The sequence below is a fragment of the Cyanistes caeruleus genome, chromosome 4, assembly GCF_971803275.1.
Source record: "Cyanistes caeruleus chromosome 4, bCyaCae1.hap1.1, whole genome shotgun sequence".
NCBI classification, from domain to species: Eukaryota; Metazoa; Chordata; class Aves; order Passeriformes; family Paridae; genus Cyanistes; species Cyanistes caeruleus.
The window spans coordinates 43,990,058-43,996,057 of NC_141704.1; the positions used below are offsets into that span (position 1 = coordinate 43,990,058).

The window sequence follows — 6,000 nt, forward strand, 5'->3', positions numbered from 1 at the left end:
TGTAACAGTATAACCATTTCCTAATCCCCCTTTTACTGGGGTGCATGAGGGAGGAGTAAAGCCTACTCTAGCAAAGGTATCATTTGTATGTAACGATCCTGAAAATATTTGTTAACCTAATGCTTTGTTTACTTAGTCTGGCAAATGCTTTTATTTTAACCTTGAGTATCTTTAGTAAATGTCAGCTGTAAAGACAAATTGATAGTTTTCTCCCTTATCTGTATTTCTAATTAAGTTTTTTCCTAGCTACAGAGTTACGTCTAAAACAAACATTCTGCAGAGAATCAAAGTAAAACCAAACGATGAAGTATTTCTTTGTCAAACTGCGTATTTATATAGGCATCACCAGCAGAGGGAAGGAGATCATGGTATCCATGCGTAATAATTCCTCCATGCTTTTCTTCCAGATATGAAGAAATATCTTCCTGTCCTTTTCATTTGTATCACAAACTTTACTGTCTCTTCCAAAGCATGTAATAGGAGGTTGTGTGCACCCTTTATTCAAAAAGCAGTTCCCAGTAAAAAGTTTATCTTTGTGCTTAAATATGCATGCAAACATAAAACTCCATACAAATATTTTTTAAACTGTAAGCAGACTGCTGAATGGACAGGAAAAGAAAAGGATATGCTAAATAAGAGCTTCATTTTCATACGAGCAAACATCAATTAACGGAGTTCTGTACAGCTGAGTGGCTTAAAAACTTCTGCCAAGACACTAAGCTGCTCCTTCTTTTTACATATTACAGCCAAGCCTGCCAAAAGACCATAAAAATTGATTTTATGTTTCCGGTGTCTCTATGCTAGCTGGAAGAATATAGATTTTTTTTTTTTTCTTCTCCCCCTAGGTTTCTGACAAACAGAACCTTCCCTTATCTCACACCTTCGCTACTGTAACCAACACTGAGCATCTTCTTGGTCAACTCTTACATCTGATTTAAGTTATGATTAAGGTAGGAGAACATTTCAGATTGTTAAATCACTGTTCTACATCTATGGTTTTAAAGGGTATCTTGCCCATCAGTGTTACACAGGAGGCTATATCCCACTTGTACTGCTAAGGCATATGTGGTAACTGACTATTTTTCACATTTGTTTTAAGGAAGTATTAGAACTGCTCTGTTAGTCTGTGAGCTACCTCTTTAAATTCCAGCATCAATCCTTAAAATGGATTTAGCATCTTTCGCATCAAACATTAATAAGGCTCACTTAGGCGCTCTTAATGTGAAGGAAAATTTGGCTTGTATGAAATGGCTACACTGGAACATTTCATGCTTTTGCAAGTGCAGGAGTATGATTATTTCCTACAGTATGTCATTATCTTATGCCCTGTGGTTCTTTTTGAAATTATCTCTTCTCACTCAAGCTGCCTACACTATGTTTTTAAGCTATACAGTTTCAATTTATGAATTGTGTGCATGCAAATTTTGAGCAACTATACCACAAGCCAAGTAATAGAACACATTAAAATATATTTCCCTCAGACACTACTAATAGAACTAAAAACCCAAAAAGCTTGGAACAAAAAAAGATAAATATCTGACTCAAGACATAAAATCAGGTCATTTGTTTCCAAGACAGACAAGAAAATACTATTCTGGATACATGTGCAGTCTCCTTACACTTTCCCTGAGCAGGTTTATTTAAGCATGGCAGGAGATGTCATTTCACATCCTCACAAAGCAAATTAGTTCACTGCCTACTTGTCCTTGTGCCCAAAAGCTCCCCCCTCCCTTTTTCAGGGTCACTCCTAAAAGACCTGCCCATCTGTAACTCTAGATGTCAACTCACCAGAGAAAGGAAACTCCCCTTGGGTCTACAAGTACCATCTTCCCTTTCTTAGGATGGTAACTCTCTCGGACAATAAAGCAATTTAAGCAGCGCGTAACAGATTAACATGCAACATGGATGGCACACTGCACAGCAGCTCTGAGGATCAATATCACCTCTGCAGATTAGTAATCTACTTGTCGTCTACAACACGTCTGCGTATCTAAAACTACTCTACTGACCTTTGTACAGAAAATACTGCTTCAGAGACAGTGAAATATTATTGCACTACAGCATTTTGCATTGAGTTTACAAGGTAATAAAGACAGAGCTACTTCTTCACACGCAAATGGCTATTAAATAAGGAAAATAAAACTTGACATCCCCCAGACAATCAAAAGAAATGATTTATTTGGATGCCAACATCTGTCTTGATATTGTGGCCAAGTGCTTTTCTGTGCTCATTTAGGACTGTACTTGGAAAGCTTTCCAGTTACATCTACCTAGAGATTTCTTTCTACCGCTTCCCATCTGACAGAAATCACTCAGCTGGGTCTGATGAATAATAGCAAAAGGCAGCTTTTATCAGAGATGACTGAATTACAGATTGTTGAAAGTGCCATAAAGGCTCATTCCAGTGACTACATTTAATTTATTTACTATACTGCCTACCAGAAGCTAGTAGTCGTTTGATATCTTTATTTCAGAAGGCTGGAAACAAAAGAAATATTAACATTCTTTGTTACTTTCTTACTACTGTACCTAGTAGAGTTTGATAAGCAAAATTAACTTTTAAACAGAGCGCTGATTCCCTACCCGTGCCGTGTGCACCTAGGAACCAGAAGAGAAGGTACCCAAACCAAAGCAGGGCAAGTGGTACTCGGTATGAAGAAAACAATGTCAGAGATGAAATTGCACGGAAAGAAAACACATTAACCTGACAGCCTTTCTAAGTAATGTGGGAAAGGCTTTTGTGAATTGATACACAAACGATTAGCTGTTGTCCTGCGGTCCAGAAGCCCAGAGCCGGGGGGAGGCACAGCGCCGCGCCCCACCGCCCTCCGCCGGGGCGACCGTCGGGACAGACCACGCTGCCGAGGGCGGGGGCACGGCGGTGGCAGCGGCCAGGTGACACCCGGAGGAACAAGTTGGCCCGGCGGCCGCCTCGGCGCCGGCTCCGGGCAGCGGCGGGGAGAGATGGAGGGATGGAGAGCGGACGGCTCCCCTCTTCTGCAGCCGGGGCGGGGGGCGACGGCGGAGCTCCGCGGGGGCGGGGAGCAAGGAGGGCGGGGGGGGAGGGGAGGGGGGCGCGGGCGTCCCCTTTGTCTGTGTCGCCCCTCCCGTAACGCCCCCACCCCCGCCGGGAGCGCCCCTGGGGCAGGCCCCCGCCCCCCGGCAGCGCGGGCAGAGCCGGCGGGCGGGCGGCGTTACAGCCGCCCCCGGAGCGTGTGCGCTGCCCCCGCCCGCGCAGCGGGCATTCCCCCCGCCCGCGGCGACACCGCCCGGGCGCGGCTGCGGACGGCCCCGGAGCGCTGCCTTACCTGGCAACCGGGGCGGGCGCAGCCGGCTCCGTCCTTCAGCCTCTCCCCACGGCGGCAGCTCCCGGGGCGAGGCTGCGGTGCGCGGCGGGGCGCGGGCGGACCGCCCCCGGCACGGCAGGCAGGCTGCCCCAGCCCCCTGCGCTCGGCGGGCAGGCGGCGCGCCGGGCGTTAAGTTTCAGCGGCGGTGGCGGCCGCCGGCGGGCAGGGCGAGGCGAGGCGAGGCGAGGCAGGCGGGGCGGCGGAGGCGGCACGGGGGCTGCGCGGCGCCGGGAGCGCCGCCACACTGCAGCGTCTCCAGGAATCCCTCACGCGAGAGGCAGCCCATCACCCCCGGCCCGCCGCCCTCATTGGCTGCGGGGCGGGGAGGCGCGCTCCCGCGGCCAATCGCCCGGCGCCCACCGAGGGTGGAGCCGCCGCGCCGGCCGCGCCCATCCCGCGGCCGCGGGTCCCCGGCCGCCCCGTCGGGCGGGGCCGGGCGGAGGCGCGCGGGGGGCGAGGATGAGGATGGGGAGGATGCGGAGGATAAGGGGGGGGTATCCCCGCGCTCGGCGGGCAAGGCTGGCATCCCCGGGCCGCCGCGGGGCTGCCGCTGGGAGGCACGAGGCGCTGTGCCACAAGCCCGACGGGCGTCGGGCGAGCCGGGTGCCCCGGGCTCGGCGCGGCGGTGGCCCTCGGCCGGAGGTCGCGGCGCCCCGGCAGGCGTAGGCGGTACTGTTAGCGAGCCTGCGGTGCGCAGCCCTCCCGCTGCCGCCGCCCCGGGCAGTCGCGACCGAGCGGCGAGTCGCAATTGGCGTCTGTGGCTTAGGCGAGAGCAGAGCGTATCGCGTGTGCAGGTAAGGACGTGCAAGGGTTAAGCTAATTCCCTTGATCCATCCACTCTGAACTGGAGCTTTGATTAACATTGGTCTGCAAAATGTAACTGTAACAAATTCAATTAAGGGAAGCACATTTCTTCAACTTTTAATTAGATCTACCCTATTTGTCTAATGTTTAATATAACATAAAAAGTTGCTCGGGCTCCAGAGGGAAATGGAAATAGATTTAGATGTAAGCTTAGCTTTTAAAAGCACAACAGACTAAAGTTCTTTGTTCCTCAGCATATATTAGTGCCGCATTTATACCCTCAAAGAGGATAAAAGCAATATTCCTCAAAGAGGAGGAAAACATTTTACCTGTAAAATTGTAAACGTAACAGGGTGGTATTTATGTGAGTGTTTCCCATAACCTTTAATTGGTTACAGGGTACTGAACATACAGGTTGTAGCCCAGGTTTGATGTACTACTGTACATGATCCTGCTGGATTACAGTTGTTTTAAGAAAACTTGAGAAAGTAGTAATGTATTTCCCAACCATTTAGCTGGTTTCAGTTAGTACACGAGAATGAAATTTATCTGAAGTACATCTTAATATAGATAGCAGATGCTGGCAAAGAGGCGAGCCCGTATGCCATCCTCAGCAGGTAACTGAGAAAGTCACACAGCCCCCAGGCACTTCGCGTAGGTGACTTATTGTGCCTTCGACAGAACTGTATTCTGCCATTCCCCATCCATACTTCCATGCTGGGATTTGACTCTGAAATTCACAGCCCTTTTCCGGTTTTTCTCATCACATTTGTTCTTAGGTCTGTTAGTCAGAATATCAGTTTTTCTTGTACGGGCGCATTAGATCATGAGAGGAGAGAAGGAAAGCAAATGTAAAAGAAATTATGTTGCAAAGCTTTTACTGAGCTATGTAAAGGAAGAACAACCATAATTTAAACTGCATATGCAGAAGTGTCGCTTCTGCTCAGACTGCCCTGTATTATTTCAAAGGGTTGCTGTTTTCTCTCTCCCAATACAATAGATATCAAGGATTATTTTCTCTAGGATCATTTATCTGGTCAGTTAAAAAACCCACACATTTCAGTGCTAGTAATTATGAGGACTTGATGCTGAGTTCCTAACAGCCACACAGCCAGAAGTCTGTGGGAGTCTGACATTCACAAGGCATGACACATCATATGCTGTCTTAGTATTTGAGCAAAGACAAGAAACATCACTGAAGCCCAATGGCCCTTCCTTACTGTACAGACAGTAAGGATCAGAAATGCTATCTAGCAGTAGCCCTGAAGAGTATACCATCGCTTTTGCACTCTCCGGCTGTGGTAGTCCATACATAATTGTTCTGCTATGTTAAAAAACCAACCAAACAAACAAAAAAAAAACCTCAAACCAGCTGTTGTTGGGGCTGGGAGAGTTTTTGCCTATTATTTTCTGAGCTTGGTTGTTTGCAATGAAATAATTGCTGCAAAAGTTGCTTCCTTCAGTTTCTCTAAATTTCAAAGGTTTATTCATACAGAAAGAGGTTTTCAGTCCTGCAATTTTTATTTGACTACTCCATTTTCAAGGAAATGGATAGTTACTATCCAGTCATTATGCTAATTATACCGAAGGAAGCTGTGAAGCTTGAGGAATGACATACAGATCCTGAATGGACAACCATGCTCTAGAAGACCTCAGGAGCCATTTGGTGAATGCTTGGAGTGCTAGCCAAATGCTAGCCTCTAAAATCATGAAACATAGATTACTGTATTTATTATTGTTAACTCTTTCACAGTTGTGTTTAGGGAAGAAGAAGGTATTCTATTATGAGAAAAAAGAAGAAACGTGCAAATCCAGAGGAAATTATATTCTAAACCCTATTTTGTTGTTT

The 6,000-nt window shown here is 47.5% G+C and overlaps 1 protein-coding gene across 4 annotated transcripts in view; it reads right to left on the bottom strand.

The window, feature by feature from the left end:
- SYT1 (synaptotagmin 1) overlaps positions 1–3,626 on the bottom strand; it is a 332,112-nt gene extending 328,486 nt beyond the window's left edge. For 3 of the 4 annotated variants that reach the window (XM_086884216.1, XM_086884217.1, XM_086884214.1), the window contains exon 1: positions 3,309–3,626. The gene's annotated coding sequence lies outside the window, so the exon portion shown is untranslated. The remainder of the gene's footprint in view (positions 1–3,308) is intronic. The other variant, XM_086884215.1, reaches the window with a different exon arrangement.
- Between the last annotated feature and the right edge of the window lie 2,374 nt (positions 3,627–6,000).